The sequence below is a fragment of the Haliotis rubra genome, unplaced genomic scaffold, assembly GCF_003918875.1.
Source record: "Haliotis rubra isolate DU_JTF1 unplaced genomic scaffold, ASM391887v1 Scf1659, whole genome shotgun sequence".
Classification (NCBI taxonomy): Eukaryota; Metazoa; Mollusca; class Gastropoda; order Lepetellida; family Haliotidae; genus Haliotis; species Haliotis rubra.
In genome coordinates this window covers 36,422-59,857 of record NW_025765624.1, presented here as the reverse complement: position 1 = coordinate 59,857, position 23,436 = coordinate 36,422, and the positions used below count along the sequence as shown (strand labels likewise).

The window sequence follows — 23,436 nt, the reverse complement described above, 5'->3', positions numbered from 1 at the left end:
TGCATGAGTTGTCACCGTCCGCTAGGTGAACGGTTTTTAGCCGTCAGGTACAACTCTAGGAAGCAGCCCCGATGCACTATTACATTGCCCCCACTGCAACAACCATGATGGTATCTTGGAAATTAAGTGCCCCTATGCATCTAGATTTCTCACTCCATTTGAAGCTGCACAAAAGAAAACATTTTTGGTGAGGTAATTGACAAAGAAGTGAAAAACAGTAATTATTACCTCCAAGTTCAGGGACAGATGGCAATTTCCCAAAGAAAATGGTGTGATTTTTGTGTGTGGACATTAAAGGGATATTCAGTGGAAAGGATTGTGTTTGACCATGTTCTCTGGAGTGATATGCTCATCGAACTTACTAAAGTTCTTTATATGTGCAGTTGTTTCAGAACTACACAATGATAGAGTGAAGCGTGGCAAAACCCTGTACCCAGAGCATGCTACAGTCAGGACATCAAGAACATAAGTCATTTCTTTACTTGGTTTCTTACAGGCGTCAAGAGATATAACCCGAACAGAGGGAATAAATCACAAAGTACAGAAAACTTTTATTTATTGGTATTACCGGTATATTACTTATACATTTGTATCAACCTTTTGAGTACTGTGAAGCACTTTCATGTTTCATTTGTAAAACAATGACATCAGTTGGGATATGTTTAGAAACATAAGAAAGGAAAACCGATAAATAAATATCTTCACTGTATCATTTTGTCATATCTATTTGGTCATGTTGATAACATACTGGTGCATTTGTAGATATCTCAATATGGACAGCTGCTATCCACAATAATATTGAAATACACTCATAGATCTGCAGTATATATCCTGAGATTATTTTTATATCTTTTAGCAGAATAATTTAAGTGTTTGCCATCTACATCATCAGGCCTACCAAAGATATTTGTCTTCATGCTGCAGAAAATCGACATATCTACATTACACAAGAAAACTGCATCATCAATCATATTATCAGTTAGAAAAATCCAAGTTAAATGCACACTTGAATGAACCTTTCCTGTGAATGACTCTTATGTTTGCTCACATTTATTGACACATGTGCTAATATCTGGTGTATCCATTGATCCACAATAATCATGAAGCATAGTTGAAGCCTGTAGAAAAGATCCACAACATGTGAATACAGTGCTGTCATCATTATTAGGAACACTTGCATCATTATCATTATCATTTTTAGGAGACGTTGTGATTCCTTCAACAATCTCTTCAGTTACCCGAAAAAATTAAAAGCATGTGACTAATGCCAGATTCAGCTGCATGTATACTATGTTTAGATATGTTTCATACAAACAATAAAACTTTTGAATGAATCACACAGTAACACTACACAAAATGACTGAATTACCCAAATTTACTAACGTTAGGAAATAAACGTTTCATCCGGCGGCCATATGAACAACGTTTGAAATCTACGTATCATCTGGCTGTCAGGTTTTCACACATTTAAAGGGCTGTTAAAATAAACGAACACTCAACTCTGTATTTACATGTATTTAACAGGTATGTAAATCTGGCCATTGTTTTCATGTGTTTTCTAGCATGTGTAACATATGTAAATGCTGTGATTGTAGGACATGCATTTCAATACTTTTGAAATCTCGTATGACCAGGGTTAGGTTTGTTATATATTTAGTACACGCGTAAATGGTTGGTAATGGGTAAATAGAGTGTTACAAGATTGACACTACTTTAACATGTATTTCAATGGTTCTGTAATATTACTGTCACATCGGGTTCGTTAACGGGTCAGATTACGCCATAATGCACTGTGATCATTAGAAACACATGGCGAAGTGATACCTATGACTGATCACCACTATTAACGTGCCTGCCCTTCTTGACATACACATACTGTCTGTTTAAAAGGTTCAAATATCGTATCTATGGGCCAGAGCGATATGTATGTTAGGGAGAGTGTGTGTGCATGTGTGTGGGAGGGAGAGGGTGAGGGTAGGCCTAGGGTGGGGTGGTGGCGGTGAGGGACTGGTAAGTCTTTCTGATCAGTTGGTAATATCGTTTATACTTTTTGTAATGGAAATTACATTACAGTGTAAATAACTGACCATAGCCATACAAGAAGAGACTGCTTATTACAATAAAACAGACAGGTGTGTTCACACAGACATGAACCGGTAGGTCCCAAATTTTAGTGCACACTTGTATAAATATACCGACTGATCATAGCTGCACAAATTTCATTATCTATACTGTAAAAAAAGATGATTACAATGTATTACTGATTCCCGGTGTAAATGACTGCTGTAAATGTGCAAACATGCACATACTTGGTATGGCCTTTTTTTCATTCGGAATATAGATATTATCCCATACGGAAGTTTTTCTCAAATTTCAGTTACCAGACGGAATATACTGTACACCTATTTTGATTCCATCTCTTGGGTAGATTATAGAAAATTCTAGCGATTGCGATTAGTTCATAAATTTAGATAACTAGGCAGTTTCGATAATTATTGAAAGCTTACTACCTGACAGCATTTATGTTGTTCATGCGTTTTCATTTTTGCTTTTGCTTTTTTTTCTTATGCATTATATAATCAGTTTGGCACATGTTAATCACTTTGGCATCCCGATATCATGGAATATAATGGGCACTTATTGATATATCAAAGTACCGAAACGTATTATCTGTATGCTTTATTGTTATTTGGTGAAACTGTTAAATGTATCTTCGTACATAATTCCTCGGAAATAAAAACTGAAAATTGCTAAATAAATGGAATACTAAATTGGGTAAAGATTGCAAACAATTATTTATATACCCGTTTTAAATTATCACTGTGCAGATCATGTCACTAACATAAAACCTAAAGGATGTTATTTGAAAGAATAGGGGAAAACACGTGCAAAGTCTCTGAGTCAGCTGAGATTATCCTTTGAAAATACGAGCATATGTACATTTAGCAATCACTTACCATTAAGTGCAACCAAAGCATTACAAAATGGCAATATTTCCAGACAGCATAACATCACCTGTCAGTTGGCCGGAGTTCCAAATATTTGACACCGACAGCACCTGTCAGTTAACTCAAAGGAAATAACCCTTGTGTTTTACAATGATGCCTTAATCATAGTCACAATAAAGTATAGGTTGACATGTGTTTCCAATATGATTGAGTCAGTGAAATACTAATATTTACCAAATAACATTCTAAAGGAGCCTTTCTTCAGCAGTGAGTTAAAGCCATAAATAGCTGGACTGGCTTAGATTATAGACGTCATATAAGGCATCATAGATATTTCATAAACATGGTACAGGACCCTTAGCCTCATTAACGTACTGCCTCACCACTTGCGAATTAAGCGTTGGCAAATGTTACTGAAGATGTTAGTCCCGTCAGCCAGTGTTTGGTATGTTTACTCTGTAATCCTAATCCTGCTGTGAGTTTTTCTGCAGATTATAACAGACGCTGAACCTGGGAATATCTGGACATGCTTCATTTAGGGCGTAAGCATTACAGTAAGGGCTGGGCGGAACAAGATTGTTCTGTGACTGGATGGAACAAGACATGGAAAACAAAATGGACAACAGACCATTGTTTGGGTCTTTTAATTGTAAATATGATTCAAATGGCTTAACCTAGATCTCGATATCCTTGAAATGTACATTTGGTTGAAACTGGAAAATATACATTTATCCCGAGACAAGAACGAATGTTTACTTATAACTCAAAAGTATAACAGCACGAGTATCCATTTTGTATTTTGCCTTCTACCCAACCCTATATACGCTCAATCACATGTGTCTGCAGGTCACGGAGAATCAGTGGTTTAGGGGCCCGTATTGCAATTCTCGTGCGTTTGAATGTGTTGTTGACGCGGCATGGATGCCTTGTAACATCACTTTTAGATTATGATTCAAAAACACATTCTCATGATATGGCCGGATTCGTGCCACGGATTAACAGACTTTTATCATGAAAACAGGTTTTTTATGTAGGTTGTTTGAAACTCGCTTTTACAAAGGCCTATAGGTTCGATCACAATAAGGTTCGTTTTGAGGCTTCCTTTCTCTAAACCTGCTCACGTCAAACTGATTTAAATTCTAATCGCAGGTTAAAGAATAAGACAATAAATAGTATGTCAAATTATCGATACCATGACAACCCTGTGATGTTTCACTTGCGTTGCTACTTTTCACAATAATCTGAATGCATGTATGTAGCATGAAACCGGCAGATACCAACAGAAGAAAGTGTTTGCCCTACCTGTAACAACGATGTCCCGTGTCTATAAAGGGATATAATGTGGGGATGAATGGCATGTACTTTTATCTGGGCCCGTTTATGATGATACATATTGCGATTTTTCACAACTGAGATTGAGGTTACTTTTTAAACATAACTGGTATTTCTATTATTGTATTTATACAGTAACATTTTTCGAACTTTCTCAATATACGTCCGCCAGATACATCGCGCACTACCCCTTTCTCTCTTGAATTTCTCAAACGACGGTTACAAGTTCGAAGAATCCTGGTCAAAGTAGAAATGTCTTAAGACTATTCCCTACAATTCTGTAACATACAAATTGTACCCTAAATTGGTAGGGCTTCCGTTCGGGGGAATATCAGAAGGACAACGTTACAATTATTTCTAATGTTGTAGAAAGTATCAACTTACTCAGGAAAACAATAACCCACTGAGATATTGCATTCATGTCGGAATCAATATTTTCGGCACCTGTCAGATCTGAACTGTCTATGTCAGGCTAAAGGTCTACAAGATGTTTAGCAACACTGGGGCGTAATAGTCACAGGCCTGCTGCAAACCACCCAGTATATATCTTGTGAGAAGGACTTCTCCGACGGGGAAAATTAAAGCAATGCAACATCACATTTACTTGTGTGACATTTGCTTTCGCAATCTGTGTTTATGGATCGTCAATTTAAACAGGACAGTCAAGACGAATTTCACAAAAGTCACGGACTGTGTTGAATTCTCCATCATAAGGGATAAATAATTCAATATCAAAACAGTAAATGACCTTTTTAATAAACTTAATTATCATCTAATCATTGATATCTAAAAAAAGAAAGACTTGTTAGATGAATTTTGATATATGTTTTGTAAATAGATAAGGTTTTATAATTGGTAGTTCAGATTTTCATCTTAGATTGTTGGTGGCTGTATCCTCAAAGGGGGTTGAAGTAGCGTAAAATCATTGTCCTCCTGAGAGGGTACGTAAGTCCCCAAACCTTTCAAAGTAACATTTTCAAGTACCAAGTTTTTAAACCTAGTATTTTTGTTCTTTTAAATTTCGCCTAAATTATCCTACAATCGCCAACAGCTGTAGGGATGTTGTGAATCCAGCTAGGCTTCATGTAGGTAGCAAAAGTAATGTAAGTCCCCATGGTTCCTAGTATGGTGATCTACCTTCAGTTGTTGGCGATCTATAGCCTGTTTTCATATTGTATTGTCAAAATAGTGGTATCAGTTTTTTCCACTCTAGTTTTAATTCTAATTGTGATATTCTAGTTGTTTTACTGTCCTTTGTCGACAGGTTTTTATCATATAAATATTCCATTTCAATGTCAAATATGTTCTCGTCACGATATGGCTGCAATATTGCCGATGTGACGTTAAATAATATCTCACTCACTCACTCACAAAAGGCACGGAGGTCAAACATGCCTAATGTATACTCAGAGAACGCACCCGATAGTCTGTCATACAGACCCTGAAGCAAATATATCCAAGACAGTCCAGGCAAGTCTAGAAAATGTGGCAAGTCTAGATTTCCACAGCTTCAGGCTGAAAATGAAGAGTCTCATGACTCCTTTTAATTATATTTCATTTATTTTACTATGAACATTTGTTTCTGTACAATATGGTTCATTTCAGAGACTAGTTGTTAGTCTACGCACCTGTCTGTGCTATCCGATCATAATCGCTACACGACCAAAACTATTTTTCATTTCATGTCTCAAAGAATATATAATGTTATATGGCATTGTTTGTTAGTGAAACAAATGTGGACAACTATAAAGTCCATGTATGGCGTTATTACGCAAAGGCTGAGAGGAAGGAGAAGTAACATGGTTCAAGCACTGTGGGACTATTAAGAGAGGTCACATGCAGTGCAATAATATTCCAGTTACGTACTGCCAAAAGTATTTTACAGTACTGATGCGGAGCTGAATAGACTTGAGAAATTACGAGTTGGTTCGTGTAGGCTGTGCTCCAAGAGAGATAAAGAGCTATTCTATTGGGACAGCTAGGGACATTTGCGAGGACAAAGGGGCAGCTCATTGCAATCTCTCGAAACAAGCACCACACAAGTTTTGCCAAAACTGCAGACAAGGCGTAACTAAAACTGGTAGCAAGAGCGAGTGCAGCTCAATAAGGCGTGTTAGCTTGCGTAATGCTGCTTTCTTTGTCAGGGTGTTTTGGTGATAAGAATAATGAGGTCACGTGAACGTTGATTTCAAACATACTAAAATGTGTGAAAATGAAATTACATGAACAAAGTAATTCACATGTAGGAAAGATATGATCATCTTGCTTGGGTACAGTTAACATGAAGATGTGTGAAGTGTTCAAATACATACCCCTGAAATCCGGTATGATGTATAAATATCTGAGGTGTGTAAACATTTGCCATTTTAAAACTTACATGTGTTTCCCCACCTAAGTCAATTTACATGCTTCCAACCCGAGTAAACTTAGCGCGAAATCAGAAATTTTTAGCACCCGTTGAAATTCAAAGGAATGCATCTGAAATACTGTATGATCATGTATTTATTAGGGTATCTGTTTTGAAATTCATGTTTGGAAATACCCGGCAATCCGATCAGGGCATACATGAACGAGGTACTTGTGCATACGAAAATGTACGATGAGCAGGTGTTTCAAAGGTATAGATTTGTATGAAATGTATGCCCAAAGTTAGGAAATATCTGGGAATCGTACGTAAATCCGGTCATGGCATGTATTTCCTACTGTATTTACGTTTATTTCAATGGTGTACTATCCGGTTTTTGGTGGTCCTGTGTAAGTTGAGTTGAGTTGAGTTGAGTTGGGCTTTACGTCACATCGGCATTATTCCAGCCATATAGTGACGAGAACAAGTCTGCATTAATATACATTGTAAGTACAAAGTGGTTTCGTTTCAAAGACACACATTCATTACATTGTCATTTTGGAACAGAGAATGTCATAGCACTAAATTGAAAAGCAGGTAAATTCGTTAGTGACATTACACAGTTACAATTTATGATATAGATCAACTTCCCTCAGGTAGTTCAGTATCAGATGAGCGCTCACGCTGGAGAACAGATCTTTCAGATTGTTTGCGTGATAATGCGAGTCCCTTGCAGATGTAAAGTCCACACAGTCAAGCAGAATATGCTTGACGGTGAAAGCCTCATCGCAGGAGAGACATATGGGGGGTCCATCCCTATCCGTTTTTAGCAGATAGTCATGTGTAAATCGACTGTGGCCAATACGACATCGTTGTAAAATTACTTCATCACGTCTTGACTGGCAACCGAAGTAGGTATAACCGATTGTTGGCTTCAATTCATGGAGTTTGTTTCTTCCTACTTGAGTGTCCCACCTTTTTTGCATCAGGTCCCGAGTATAGCTTCTGATAGTGGCTTTGAAATCACTGTATGGGATTAGCAGTGGAGATAAGGGCTTTTCAAGAGCTGCTTTTGCTGCAGCATCGGCCTTAGTGTTACCTGCGATGCTGACGTGACCCGGCAATCAGCAGAGGACGATGTCATATTGGCCAGTAGAAAGGTCGTTGTACAGTTCTAGTATGTCCAGGATGATTGGGTGACTTGAAGTCACGTTTAGAAGTGCTTGAAGGCAGGATAATGAATCTGTAAAAACGATGAAGTTTTTGGAATGATCTTGCTGTTGAATGTAGGTCAAAGCTGAGAAGATAGCTTTGGCTTCAACGGGGAAACGGAACTGTTGTCGGGGATCCTAGAGGAGACAGTCTTGGCTCCAATGACTGTAGCGCTGGCAATTTGGCCATCGTCCTTGGATCCGTCTGTGAAAATGGATCTGTGAGTGTTATACTTAGAACGTAACTGGTTGTATTCCTGTTGGAACATCAAGGGATTTGTTTCAGACTTTTTGAGTTTGGTGAGGGTAAGATCGACCTGTGGTTTCACCATTTGCCATGGTGGTGAGGATAGAAGTCGGTATGGTGCAATGATGTTGAGATCAATTTTAGCTGGAGATATGTGTGGTTTGATCCTGATTCCAAGTGGTGGAACCAGGCTTGGCAGTTTAGGAAATAAGTTTTCATAGAGCGGGTTGAAAACACAATTGTATGCTGGGTTGGACTCATTTCAACGTAATTTAGTGATATACTGCAGTGAGAGTTTAATGCGGCGTTGTTCAAGGGAAGGTTCATTGGCCTCTGCATATAGACTGTCTACCGGAGAGGTCCTAAAAGCTCCCAGGCAGAGCCTCAGCCCCTTGGTGGTGGATAGAGTAGTATATTTTTTCTAAATTAGCTTTTGCAGGCTCCACCGTTGACAATGGAGCCATAATCTAGTTTACTGCGAACTAATGATCTGTACAAGTGAAGGAGGGTGGTCTGTTCCCTCCCCACTCTGTATTTGAGACTACTTTTAGCAAGTCTAGAGCCTTCAAGCACTTTGTTTTCAAATATTTTATGTGTGGTAAGAATGTCAGGTGGCGTTCGAATATGAGTCCAAGGAATTTGGCCTCTTCTACTACCTTGATGGGAGTACCATCTAAAGTTAGGTCTGGATCCTTGTGTGGTTTGTATTTACGACAAAAGTGAATACAATTTGAATACAACGTTAGTGAGGCTGTTAATTTTGATGCTAAAAAGTGTGACAGACAGGATGCTGCCTTGGGGGACGCCCTGATCTTGGTGCAAATAGTCAGACAGTGTGGAACCCACCCGAACTTGAAATTGTCTGTTATTTAAAAACTGAGATATGAATTGAGGTAGTCTACCCCTCAATCCAAACTCGTGTAAATTTTTTAGGATACCATGTTTCCACGTTGTATCATATGCTTTTTCTAAGTCGAAAAAGATAGATACGGTATGTTGTTTGTTGACAATAGAGTTTTTGATGAATGATTCCAGACGCACCAGATGATCAATGGTACTTCGGTTTTTTCGGAAACCACATTGGAGGTCACTGAGGAGGTTATTTGTCTCCAAGTACCAGATTAATCGATTGTTGACCATGCGCTCCATGGTTTTACAAACGCAGCTAGTTAGTGATATAGGACGGTAGTTTGAGGGATCAGTATGATCGCGGCCGGGTTTTGGTATAGGGAGGATAATGGCATTGTGCCACGAAGGGGGGAAGTGTCCGGATGTCCAGATGTCATCAAATATATTTAGGAGTGTTTCCAAGCCTGTGTCAGGGAGGTTTTTCAGAAGCTGATAATGGATTTCATCAGCTCCTGCCGCAGTGTCGTGAGCCTGTCCTAGGGCAGTACGTAATTCATGGAGGGAAAACGTTTCGTTGTAATCCTCCCCATTATCAGTTAAAATTGACTGGTTTCTTTTCTTGTTGGGTTTGGTATTTCTGGAACTGAGGGTTATAATTTGATGAGGAGGAGTGGTTTGCCAAAGTTTCGCCAAGTTTGTTTGCAATTTCAGATATATTTGTTAGAAGGGAGTCACCATCTTTCAGGTGGTGAACTCCTGATTTTGACCCTTTGCCCTTAATCTTTTGAATCATGTTCCACACCTTGGACATGGGTGTGCGGGAGTTGATTTTTGACACATATTTCCTCCATGACCGGACGGAGATAGAGGGAACATAGTGTAAACCCTATGTTCAGAGTCATGCGGACAGCAACAGTTTGTAGGTTGGTTTTAAGTGGAACGGGGCTATGAAGGACGCCCTGCCTCACCAGGATAGAAGTGCCTCCTGTAGCTTTTACACCGGGAGGAGAAAAGGAGTGGTAGGAACTGTACCGACGGATGTCAATTTTATCGGTCCTTTTTAGGTAGGTTTCTTGGAGACAAAACACGGATGGTTTGAAGTCTTGAAGCAATAACTGTAATTCATTATAATTATTCTTAAGTCCTCTGCAATTCCATTGGATCATGTTTTGTGGATTCATGGTGCTTCCACTGGTGACATGTCACGTGAACGTGAGAAAGCGTTTGATGAACTCCTATTGGTGTGAGGTGGAGTTGGAGTTGGAGTTACTTCTATATCCAGAGGGCCAAAGGAGTTATGGACCTCGATGGGGACCTCTGAAGGAGAGGTGGCCTTTGGTTTTGTGTTTGGCAGTTGTTCAAGTTGTTTTTGTCTCTCTAGCCTCTTTGTTTCCCTTTTTCTGTTTCTGGTTTTGGCATTTGTTCTGGTGTTTGTGATTCAGAGGTTTTGACTTTTGGCGTTGGAGATGGAGTTGCTGAGATAGGCTGAGTTGTGTTGAGTTGAGTTGGCTGAGAAGACATGATCCATGTCAGGTCGGTCTGACATGAGATGGTTGCAGTAGTGATAGTAGTATGGGAGACAGCAGAAGAGTAGGTGATGGTTGAAGGGGCTGCAGTTAAACTTGCAACCCTCTTCTTTGCTTCGTGAAAGGAGATATTTTCCTTGTGCTTGATCTTTAGTATCTCGGATTCGCGTTGCCACACTGGACAGAACTTGGAAGAGGCCATATGGTTACCACCGCAGTTTGTGCACTTCACTTCCTTAGTACAGTCGTTGTCCTCATGCTTGTCACCACAGCGGTAACAAACAGCAGAGGAACGACAGGACTTGGATCCATGTCCAAACTTTTGGCAGTTGTAGCACCGGAGTGGATTGGGGACATACACCTCCACACCAATGCTACAATAACCAGCTCTAATCGAGTCAGGAATGTTTGCTTGCGCGAATGTGAAGAGATAGGTGTTCGTTGGTTGAACAACACCGTCCTTTTTGAAGTTGAATCGTTTTACGGCTGTGACGTATTGCTGAGAGAGTTCCTTGACAATTTGTTCTTCAGTCATGTCAGACAGGCATCGAGCTCTGTCCCGTACAATGCCTCTACACGAGTTAAGTGTTTTGTGTGCTGAGACAGCGAACTTGATATTGACAAATTCTTGTATTTTGAGGAGATTTAGAGATTGTTATTTCCGGGTACATTCTATCAGGAGAGAGCCAGATCGGAGCTTTGTAACATTGGCAACCTCTCCGCAGATACCTTTGGAGATTGCAAAAGGATTCAATTGCAAAGGATGCTTGTCACAAGCCTCAATGATCAGGAAACGTGGCCAGTAGTCAGGTCGGGGGGGCGTACTCTCGTCAGACGAGGAGTTGTCGGTATCCATGTGTCTTCGTTTTGAACCGGGGTATTGGGAAGCCATGTCGTTAGTAATGTGGTTCGGCTTCTCCTCTCCCCACCCACCATGGAGTGTCAACAAGGACGATCTTATACTGCAGCGGGTCTCCAAGCTACAAAGACCAGGGATAAGGGGGTGTTATACTCCAGCGAATTTGACATGAAATACTGTAGCTGCCTACCAGATTAAAGGTCAGGATGGTTCTGTCCATGACAATCAATTGGAGACGTACAGAAATCGGAGGTCAGCATCAGCAGATTGGCCCATGAGCCACCGCCTTCTGTGCATGGGTCTGCGAGGCTAATTTTTTTTTGTAGAGTATTAGTTAACATTTTGAACATGGCCAAAAGTGTTATGAAATACCAAATTTTGTATAGACAATCCATGCACAGGGCAAGGCGTGACCAGCCGATTGGTAGAATCGGGCCTATTCTACCACCCGTCTAGGCAAAGTTAGGGTCGAAGTGGTGTGTTGGATTATTGAACACTATTGCCGGTTCCGTCATCCTCAACCATATATACTTGCAGACGATCTCCATCATGGCAATACTCGTGGAATGTATGTAAATGAATACAAAGAAGCTATTAAGATATTACTGTTCGCGGATGACGTTGCACTACTAGGAGATAGCATTGTTGATTTACAAAGAAAATATCCAGTCACTGGTACCTATTGATTATTTTTTTTTTTTTTTTTTTTTTTTTTTTTTTTTAAATTTTTTTTTCCACATTTTACATAGTACATGAAGAATGCATTCACATAAGTATATTCATACAAATATTCACATACAATATTTCAAGTATATTCGATACACACTCACAAATCCCCTTCATACAATGAATAAACGTCTTTGAATATCTATCTCAGTAGTTCCAATACTAATAATAGTAATTAAATACATTTATTATGTGTTTTCTGACCTAGTATTTTCTGTAAATAGATTGTGGAGAGATGACCAGAAGGTAAAAACTCACTGTTGCTGCATATAGAGTACGCATTATATTTTGTAATTTCATAGTATTTTGATACCTCATGCTTACTACATGTTGGAAACTTGGAACTTGTTCTTTATTTTGTTTGTATATTACCTGTTTCACAACAAGACATATTTGCATTTAGAGAATTATTGTTTTTCCTTTAAATCCAAGTAAAGATGTTTTCTGGGTGTAAAAGTCAATATTACCTTCAGTTACAGTCATCAACCATCTGGTCAAACTTCTCCCAAATCTTTTAACATGACAACAATTACAGAGTAGGTGGAGAATTGTTTCTAGTTCCTTTGAACAGAATGTACACAAAGGTGTGTCCTTTAGACCGATCCTATTTAGAAAATATTTTGTGGGTAGAATATCATACAATATCTTCATCTGTAACCATTTCAAATTGCACATTTTGTGGATCGTTTTGCCATCATATATATATTTCTGTAGCATCGTGTTATCATACTGTGTTTCAAAGAGACTCTTTCCCACTTTTTATGAGCATAAGACTTATTGTAATTGAGTCCAGTAGAGGTGGTAAAGGTTTTGAATTGCCTTGATCTTTTAGATTAAGCTTGGATATATTAAATGGTAGTATTGGTGAGAATGCAAGTGTTTTAGGTAGAAGGATTTGTCTTCTTAAGCGAGGCAATTATGGAAGATTTAATACTGTAATATCTTAAGATATTTGTTTTTAGGGTGTTATATTTTTATGTGGATTCTTCGTAAGTATAAAGATTTCCTGTGGTTGAGTTGATAAGATCATATATAAAGTGCCATTTCCATGCATTGTACCAATTGATGTTTATAAAAATTTTAGTTTCGTTACCTTTTGCTAAAACATATAATTAAAACCAAATGCATTGACTAACATGTCATTTGGGTTTATTATCTTATAATGATTTTGTAAATATGATCCCCATGCAGAAATTACATCTCTCAAGAATGGATTTCTTGTGTATGGTTTTATATGTTTTTCCAAATATTCAGGATCAGCTATTAGAAGTTCTTCCGTAGTTGGGTATACGGTTATCCGCTTAATGATTTTCCATTTTGCAGTTACTGGTATATAATTTTTTATCCATGCTTTATTTTATGTGCGCAAATGTATTTCTAATTGGTGGGACACTAATTCCTCCAGTAATCAGGTGGCATAGTTAAAGGCAATCTCTTTTAATTTTGTCTGGTTTTGTTTCAGCCCTGGAGGTTTGAAGCAGGCTTGTTGAAATTGATTTTATTATTTCATCTGGGGGGTGATGGAATTGAGGAAAATAAATGGTTTAATTTTGCAAGCAGTAGTGATTTCAAAACAACATTTCTACCATTGGAGTAAGTGTTCTTATTGACCATAATTTCATTTCCTTCTCTATCTTTTTGAACTTATCATCGTAATTCAGTTTCACCATTTTGTCAAGGTCTACATCAAACATAATACCCAATACCTTGAAGTCATTTTGACTCCAATCTAAGTTCCAGTCTTTACAGACTTTATATCTACATCTTTTCTTTGAACCTATCCAGATCAGTCTTGTCTTGTCAGCATTAATTTTCAAGCCAGAAAACCTTGCAAAAAAGGATAAAATGTTCAGCCATCTAAAAATAAAGAGGTATCGTCAGCAAATTGTGCAAGAACATATTCAATACTTCCTTTTTTAATACCTTTTATATTTTTATTATTTCTGATAAGTATAGCTAAAATTTCTGCGCATAAAACAAAAATATATGGCGATACCGGATCTCCTTGGCGACAACCTCTGGCTATAGGAAAAAAGGTGCTAGCAAATCCATTTACAAGTACACTTGATTGCATATCTTTAAAAAAAGTTCTGATCCACTTCTGAAAACTAGGTCCAAAATTAAAGAATCTTAATACATTTAGTATAAAGTTTCTGTCAACTGAATCAAAAAGCCTTTTCAAAATCTATTAGAACTAAAAGTCCTGGTATTTGAGTAAGATTCTGTATACTCCATTAGATCGTTATATCACACCTTATCTGACCTCACCTATATATCTTCCTGGTACAAAGCCTTTTTGATCATCATTTATTATTACTGGTAATACTTTCTTCATTATTAGCTATAACCGCTGATGCAATCTTATATATGATGTGTTAAGAAGAGAGATTGGCCGCCAATTTTTAAAAACAGTTTTTGGTTTGTTTCTTTTTGGTAAGCATGTAATTAATCCTTGTTTCTGGGTGACTGATAGATTTTCGTTTTGATATGCATAATTTAACGAGTTTATTAAAATTTGTTCAAGTCTATCCAGAAGAATTTTATAAATTTCTGTTGTAAACCCGTCTGGTCCAGGACTTTTTCATTTTCATTTTCAATGCTTCTAGGGTTTCCTCATATGTTAGTTCTCCCTCTAAAGTTGCAGTACTGTCTTCATTTAGTTTTGGTATATTGTATTTGTTTAACAAATAATCAAGATTAATTATAGTGCAGTTTTCATTTTTTATATAGTTTTTTATAAAGCTTTGGTTTCTTTAAGTATTTCTTCTTGATCTTTAATAGTTGATCCATCAGGTTTTTAATTTCTGATATGGACTTGTTTAGAAAGTTTCTAAATTCCAAGTTTAAAAGTATCTCACTTGGTTTTCTCCCTATTCTGTCCATTTTGCTTTTGATCTGATAAATGCTCCCTTTGTTTTATTTGTTTCATAAATTCATTAAGTTCAGTTTTATATCATTTATTCTTTTAAAAGTTTCTTCTTTGGCCTGTCAACTGTCATTGTTATCTAATTCTATCTCCAAATCATGCAATAATGTTTCTAGTTCATTGATTCTGCTCTTATCTTTTTTCCTCTTTGTTGATGTATAGTAAATTGTTAGTCCTCTTTCCATAAGAATCATTTCCCATAGAAGTTGATCATTAATTTGGTATTTTGGAGTTTGGTCTTCTGTTTTTGTGTTATATTTGGTCAACGTGCTTTTAATAGTTTCCTTAACTAATTGTACATACTTTGGATCTTGTAATAAAGAATTGTTGAATTTCCAAAAACCTTTTCCTCTTTGTGTTTCAGATAGAGCTAATGTCATAGAAATAAGTGAATGATCTGAATCTATGCTTGGACTTATGTCACACTTGATAACATTCTGTAGTAAACTATGAGAGATCAGAAAATAATCTAGTCGAGCTTGTTTAATTGGAGTAGGTTGGCGCCAAGTAAATCTTTTCTCGAAAGGGTTTGTTTCTCCATGGATCTTTTAAATCTAAAAACATGTATCAGATCTATAATTTTTTCTCTGGCCTTTGGGTTGTTAATATTTTTATAGTTAAAGTATCTTTTCTAGGTCTTGTACTAAATTCCAGTCTCCCATAAAATAGTTTGTGTTCCTCCTAGGGCGTCCATATGATCTTTAATTGTATCATAAAATTCTGGCGTATCTTGGTTTGGGCCATATATGCTTGCTATTGTGTAGACTTTTTCACATATATTTACTTTTAATATTACATAATTTCCTGACTCATTATCGGCAACCACATCTTCAACTTTAAATTCAAAGTTGTTATTAAAAAGGACAGCCGTTCCTCTAGCATTACTTTTAAATGATGTCATGTAGCAATGATTGTAGCCCCATTGTTGTTTAATGATTTGTTCCTGTTCTTTAGTAAAGTGTACATCTTGTAAGCAATATATGTGGGCTTTTTTTCCGTAAGAATCGGAACACCGTGTTTCTTTTAAATGAATTGTTTAAGCCCCTACAGTTTAAAGACATAATCTTAATTTTTTCCTTTTCAGCCATTTTCAAAGATGTGGAGTATATCTAATTCAAATGGTTTGTAGTTGTAACAGTGGTATAGAATGGGATTTGTGAAAGTGTATATGTCAGTAACATGCTTTGTGGAATTTTCGTTATTCTGTATATGATAACAAAGTATAAAACATTTCAAAATTGTGAGTATAAAAAGTGCTTCCAGCTTCTGAAAACCAGGAAAATTTGTGGTTTCTTTGGTACACTCTTTACTTTTTAAGAGGATTGACATGAAGTTATAATGCAACTACGTGGGTATATTTTGCGTAATATCAGATATTGTATTATCGAAACTGAATTGACGGCAAGAATCTGTTCTCTGTTCCTTTCTAAGATGTCTTTTCGAATCGCCTAAACGTATTGAAACATTACTATGAACCTTAAAAACTTGTAATGTTTCAACACGTACCCAGCCATAACTCTAGAAAACAAACCTTTATTACTATCGTGGTTGGAATCTCAATGAGATTAGTATTCGAGTAAACCTCTATCTATACATCGACAAAAGACTATACATTGACAATCAATGCAGATATACTCTAATATTAATTATTACCATTAACAGTTTCACAAATATACATTATTTTACATCACACTCTTGGTTACACGTATAAATTCACATGACTTCCCTAGTGGGGCCATCTCTTTCTAAGCTACTCCCACCAGGGCCAAATATGGACAGTCTGGAGATTACTTTTCATATTCGACCCAGGGATCATCATCTACTTACAAGTTCTTGAGAACAAGACCACACTGAAAACACTTGCAAGCATCCCATCTGATTAAATACACACATCCTGCCTGAGCCATTTCACTAGGACTCTGTTTCATCTGCACAGGCCAAGACTGAAAGAAATCAAGTCTTTTCTCGAATGAAGTCCATTCAGTCTTGATTGCACAGCAATCGGCAACGACAGTGTTGTCGAGTTGGTAATGTCCACACATATCCATGATATCCCAGAGGGAAGAGCAGTGGTAACATGTTCACACAGTACAGTGTCTAAACCAAGAATGGCTTTACACCCAGTGACCTTAGTCACTAGGGTCACAGAAGGAACACATGAGGTACCCCAACTGATTCTGATGATCTTCCTGAAGCATACAAGGAAGCATCTCTTTCAGCTCAGGTACATAGTCAAACATGACTCTTACACAATCTACCAGCCTTTCCCACTGATATGGACAACAGAATACATTTGTCGGTAGGTATCACTCTACCACGTTTCTGGTCATTCTCCTAGTGTCGAACATCCCAGGAAGCGTGCATGTTCCCTCGAAAATGGACGTGTGAGTACCTTCCCTGCTGTTTTAGCTTCACACGAACACTAGACACTTCCAGCCAATGTTTTAAACTCAGGACAATACCTAGTTTTATAGGTTAGGACTTGCCACTCGGGTATACTTCGTACTTCCTCACATGAATTTCTACTTTTCCATTCCATGTCTTGGCTGTGACATAGATGTGGTTTCCCAGATGTAAATGACATCTCGGATTTTGAAGTTTTACCAGGGTCTCGTTATCACAACTGAGAATATCATGGTGAACCCCCTCCATTTTCTATCTTCGAGGTAAAAAGCCAACAGAACTAGTAGAAACTGATAAAGCATGGTACGGATTTCAGGAAGAAGAAACGTTCTGTCTGACGTTTGAGATGAGAATGAATGTTTAGGGGACTGTTTAGGGGGGTGTTATATTGCCTACCTGCTAAATGACGTCATACCTTATAGAACGTTCTACGTGACCGTGATGAGGTGAACAGAATCTCCCTAACACTTTGAAATCCAAATACAGACCATGTGCATAGCAACAGGTTATCACAATGAGGTGACACAGGTGTTTAATTAGGTCACACAGATGCATGATAAGAAAACAAAATGGCTGTCTTTTTTCTGCCCAACACCTGACCTTACATAAGGCATATGTGGTGACCAAAGTACAGAAATGGTTATTATTAACGGTAATCTGACGGCCCAACGTTATATTGACCAGGTACATCGACCGACAATTCTCCCGTTTCTTTACCAACAGCTATAGAGGATATTGTTCCAGCAGGACAATGCTCGCCCACATGTAGCTCGAGTCTGCCGGAATTTCTTTCATGCCAAAAACACCAACATCCTGCCATGTCTTGCACGATCTCCTGACATGTCGCCAATCGAGCACTTATGGGACCATCTTGATAGAGTTATTTGACGGAGACAGAATCCGCCAGTTACAGTACAGCAAATGACTCAAGCCATTGTCGAAGAATGGAGGCGTATCCCAGCTGACGTCATCACAGACGCCTCACAACTTCAGTCAGAAGACGTGTGTTTACATGTCACATTCTCTGTTTGACACTTCTTATCACGCTTTGCTGTGTTTCTCGAATGGACCCACTGATAGTGAATTCTCTAGTTTGAACCTATGTCGACCATAACCTGTTCAATAAGTAATCAACCCTGTTAAAAATCGAACATTTGTACTAAGCACATGCCTATGTCATTGCTTCACAGATTATCACTTACAAACTTAGCTTTCTTGTTGCTTTTTAGTGAGATCAAATTGAACGAGGAGAAAGTTTCATTTGCCCGTCAGTATATATCCCTTGCACTTTGTCAATTTCCTGCTTGACTGCATTCAACTTTCCACCACAAGGGATAAATATTTCAGTGTAAAAACGGCCAAGGACCTTTTCAATAATGTTATTTCCAACTTGAGCATGTGCTTTTCAAAAGAGATGCATATAGAGAAATAATATATGATGTTTAACTGAGATTGTTAGTGGCCATGCCCTTAATAAGGGTAGTAGAACTCTTGTCCCACGAGAGGGTAAGTAAGCACACATCATTCAAAGAATACAGTGAGACCTCGGACACCCGGACCCCAGATACCCCAGATATCATTTTTAACAGTTTACTATTTCATGTGCTCTCAAACTAAATAAAACTGTAATAAAATATAAAAATCTAGTTGTTTTACTCAGTCTGTCCTTTGGGGCACTTGTGAAGAACAACCTCCTCAAACTGGGTAATGCTAATAGCTCTTCCCCCGTGTCTACCTGGGTATAATGTTTCCACAGCACCCCATTGCTAGTCGTAAGGTGTGACCAAATTGTGTCGGTGGAGACCAAATTGTGTCGGTGGAGGGCGGGATTCTGGTGGTTGAGGCCACTGGTTCCAGGAACAGCGTTCCTTTTGCCCAAAACACTACTTTGACCCTTATTTTACCGAGACGCATTGTAGAAGGGGTCCGGTTGTATCAATCGGCTAGTCATATCAAGCCCCGTGCATTACCTGCATTTGCACAAATTGTATGATGAAACCTATTTGTGACTTTAAGTCTTGGCTCGTATGGTTTTTAAGATATCACTTGATTTTGAAATATGCCCTATGTAATTTGCTTAGATTTTAGAATATTAGATATTGCCTTGACCAAAACAGATACCTATTCACTTGTTGGCACGTCTTCTATTCCTGATGCTGATGCTCCTGACATTTACTACTGTAAACTCACAGAGGCATACGCAACAACAACAACAAAAACACATCGTCATCTGCTCTTGTTGTTAGAAATGCCAGCAAGAAAGTTGATCATTCAAATCAATCTGACAGACTATCAAAGGGTCTCATAGACCCAGTACAAGTATTTGATAAGTATGAAGTCTTGGATGACATGGATGTGTCGGAACATGCCCATATGCACAACAGAAGCAAAATTGTCCACGACCAGAGCAAAGCAGATCGCCTGTACACCCACGCCAAATAACGTGACCACTCATCACCCACTCATACACTAGAATTGCAGAGGTCTAAAGACCAATGTCAGTGAATTAAATTTACCAGTACAGGACCTTCAACCTTCAGCATTCTATCTCCAGGAGACTTATCTCATGCCAACGGATATGTTGACTTTTGTTAATACAATTCTTATCATTCTTTCGCCCCTCCGACTGTTAAAGCTTCTAGTGGGTGTTCTATTTTGTTGAGGCAGGATTTGATCCACAGTCCTGTTACTCTTCTTGTCAATCTACAGGCTGTTGCAATTAAACGTACATTGCACATTGCTTTTAATTTGTGCTCATTGTATATTACACCTTGCTTGACTTCATTTCACAGATAGTTGACCTTGTACTGGGCTGACCTAAGGCATGAAATCGCCTTGCATCTGTGTATCCTCATTTTGCAAATATCTCATCTATGCATGTGCACATATCTATTTTTGGATTTCAAGGTGAGAGGTGGCTGACCTCATCACAATGGTAAAGAATATTGTATTAGGTATGACCTCATTTAGCAGGTGGGCAATATAAGGTCCTCAAGCAGTATTTGGAGGAAATCCATTCATCCTTGAGTCGCAAGGGAGAACACATGCTCTTCCATGATATGCTCAGGAAGAATCACTCCGTGGTAACTATACAACGTGTAGAAGATGAGGACAACAAACTGGTGATGTTTAAAGTCTTAATTTACTTAACGAGGGATGAAATATAGAAAAACCTCAAACCTCCTTTGACTGTGTCAGAGAACGGTTGTGGACATTACCTAGGCCATAAGCCCACTCCCCTCTTCTGTAAAGCTTTGGAGGAATATGGAGGGACAGAAGCAATGCAATTGCTGGTACTTGAGACTTCTCATCCTAATGCCAATCAACTCACAGATCTATGTATCCCCGTTGTCATTTGGGCTTGGGAGGAGATGTGTGCGGACAACAAGACCTGTGTATAGACAGTACTCTTCCTCTGATTAAACCTCTAACAAGGTTCTAAGAACGGTTGAATTCCTTTCAGCCTTGACCTAGTCAACTGACCCAGGCAGGATTTGTATACTTAATCAGAGTGTTTGCAAGTGTTTTCAGGTGGTCTCTCTCTAAAGAACTTGGAAGTAGATGATGATCCCTGGGTTGAACATGAAAGATTATTTGGCCCTGGTGAGTGTTCCTTAGAAAGGAGGCCCGCTTAGTCCCAGTTAGTCATGTTTATTTACATGTAACCAAGAGCGTGATGTTCATTGTTAAATACTGTATATTTTCATTTGTGAAACTCTCTTGGTAATAAATCAACATTAGACAACCAATGCAGATATACTCTATGTACAGTCTTTGTCCATGTATAAATAGAGGTTTGCTCAAATGCTAATCTCATTATGCTCGTTTTCTACAATTATTGCGGATGGCTAGGTATGTGTTGAAACATTGTTAATGTTTGAGTACGTTGAGAAGATTCGACAAGACATCTTAGATATGAACAGAGAAGAGATTCTTGCTGTCAGTTGAACTATAAATAGATTATTAAAGGGAACATTACCAGTGACTCGAAATGAAAGTTATTGTTTCCTGAGGAAATATGATAGAATTAACGAAAATTAGTTCACCCCTAGGGACTACAGATGGTATGTGGATGAGTCTTGGACATTTCGTCATTTACATGCCTGCATCGTAGCATTTGTCAAAGCGCCACTGTTTGTCGATGCGCCTAGAGATGAGCGAGCCATTCAAAATGCCTGGTTGTTAGATAGGCATTGGCTTAGTAGTTTTATTATAAGTACGACCGTCTACAATAGTTTAACTCCCTTTGAGTATACAGCCACTAACAATATCAGTTACTAATTTAATCTTTTATAATAACTTTGAACTATTTACAAAACCTGTTGTTCAATTTTTCTAATAATTATATTTCTTTAAAAAAATACAAGTATTAAATGACAAATTTACATTATAGAAAAGATTCTTGATTCTTTTGACACTGAAATATTTATCCCTTGTGACGGACAAATCAATACAGTCAAGCAGGACATACTTGACCGTGATTCTCTCATCACAAGGGATACAAAACCGAGGATCCTCACCTTTCAACAGGTATTCGTGCGTATATCTAGTATGTCCAATGCGAGATCGTCGCATGATGACCTCTTCAAATCAACACTGACAATCTAAATAGATATAACCAATATAAGCTTTTATAGCATGCTATATATTATTTACATATTTTGCCCTGGGTCCACCGGACATATTCTGCCGATGTGAGGATAAATTTTAACTCACTCACTCACTCCACCCAGGAGGAGACCTATTAGCGTCACCCAGCACTCCCCATGAGGAGGCTGCTCTTCAAGAGTTCCCGAACCATAAATACAAGAGGCAAAAAATTATAATTTAGTGATCTACAATACCTTACTGTTGTAACACGCGAAATAAAGGAAACTATACATATATTTCAAATAAAATGTTAAAACCTGCACTAAGAACATGGCCGCTCGTTGTATCCCGATGCTTGTTTGATCGGCATTCCAGAGATTGGTGTGTAAATAACGAAGCTTTTGACTTAGTGCGACGATTATAATAATAGGCCAGTTCTTGCGCGCTTTTCCACGGCACAGGGATATGCTCAAAGCGCTCCCTGAGATCAGTTTAGACAATACACAGATGGAATGTACAGATGACTGAAATTCACGTATAGAGGAGAGAGTCGTGTTTCAAATGTAAAGACGATGATTCATCGTATTGCATGGTGACAATCACTGAATTGTCTGGTTCAGGCCCGATTTGTTTACAAACAACATCATGTGTCTGCTCATGATATAGTCACAATTGTACAATCTATTCTGCTTTTGGCAGAGATTTCTTTTGAATGTGCAAAGGGTTTTGTCGCTTCTATTTAACTCAATTGGGAGAGAGTTCCAAAGAGAAGTTGGTGGAACTTGTTCTTTCCTATTTTTATACACCTTTCAGGAGATATATATGTCTCTATGGATATATTTTGCTTTGGTGGACTAGACAGTAGTCTAAATCAATTGACATACATTTCTCAGTTAACCTCCAAGACCGCTTCTCCAATAGATGGCGCTAATCGAAACACATTATCCAGAATGTGAAGACACCTTTTGACTTTTGATCTTTCTACACCAAGGAACATGCTTTCCACAAAGATGAGGGCTGGGTGATTACAGAATACAGATTTATCTTTGTTCACTATTGAAGGGGATTTGTCCTCATAAAGTCTTATGTACTTGTTGAAGAGGCTTGTTTCGATCATGTATTTCTATGTTGAGACCTCATAAAAAGCAATCGCCGTATTTAATGCTTGCTTCCCCATAATGTACATGCCTGATAAATAGAACATTTTGCCCCGCTTTGCATTGTGTCAATAAAATGAGTGCTCCACTGTGACCAGATGGTGGACACACAAACACATGCAAACAACCAGTTGCGGGTATAGTAACGTGCAGTGTTATTGGACAAAATATTGTAAATAAGGATCCCAAAGGCTGATTTGGTAGTTTCTGGTTGATAGTTAATATCAGCTGATTCAGCTGTCTGCTAATACGAGATACAAAATATGAATATTGTTACCAAAAAAACCCACCTCCCTCTCCCCCCCCAAATTCTTTTTA

General features: G+C 38.2%; 1 protein-coding gene across 1 annotated transcript in view; it reads right to left on the bottom strand.

The window, feature by feature from the left end:
* Positions 1 to 23,436, bottom strand: part of LOC124272070 — a 67,908-nt gene that overhangs the window by 31,535 nt on the left and 12,937 nt on the right. The window lies entirely within an intron of this gene.